The sequence below is a fragment of the Penaeus monodon genome, chromosome 32 (genome assembly GCF_015228065.2).
Source record: "Penaeus monodon isolate SGIC_2016 chromosome 32, NSTDA_Pmon_1, whole genome shotgun sequence".
Taxonomy (NCBI): domain Eukaryota; kingdom Metazoa; phylum Arthropoda; class Malacostraca; order Decapoda; family Penaeidae; genus Penaeus; species Penaeus monodon.
Genome location: NC_051417.1, coordinates 33,813,849 through 33,814,610, shown reverse-complemented (window position 1 = coordinate 33,814,610; position 762 = coordinate 33,813,849).

The window sequence follows — 762 nt, the reverse complement described above, 5'->3', positions numbered from 1 at the left end:
TGACTTGTTAATCCAACATTTCCATGTGAAATGACGTGCTACTTATATAAGTGACCTCAGCGATCACAAATACTAAGGATTCAGAAAATAAAAGGAGTTCCTAGGAACTATTACATGATTACACACCATATGTTTGATATTTCCAAACTACCTCTGTAAATAAACTTTTAGAGTTTAGAAAATAAACGGAAGCATGCGTGTCTGAAAGGAACCGCAAATGAGTATGGTTTCGGCACACGACCTGAAGTACAGCTGCTTAACACGTCACACCTTAGCCCCCTGAATTAACGCCACGAAACAAAGATGATTTTAGTTCATAGCTATAGAGTTCCCACGATAACTCACCCATTTGATGTCATCCACAGAACGGACTCTTAAAGAGACGCTTAGTATAAGCCTCCTAAAAGGAAGAAGAAGAAAAAAACAAATGAAGATCGTAAGTCTACAAAAAAGAGAATCGAATCCAGGCGAGGCACGTGATGCAGGCAGCGCAGCAGACGACCAGGGGGATCAATAACAAATGCGCAGCACCATCCAATGTCTCACAGATGGTGCAGAAACAGGCGGGCTGGACCTCTCTCTCAAACACGACTTACGCACCACACCACTTAAACTGATGAGCTCCGGTCATGGCCAGCATGCTTTTATATTGTATTTGGGCTTTTATGCACTTCCACACAAGGTAGTTTGGCTTCTGGAAACACCGTTCGGGAATCTATTGTTTCCGGCTCTCGACGGTCTGGGATGTCGGGCGTCACTTCA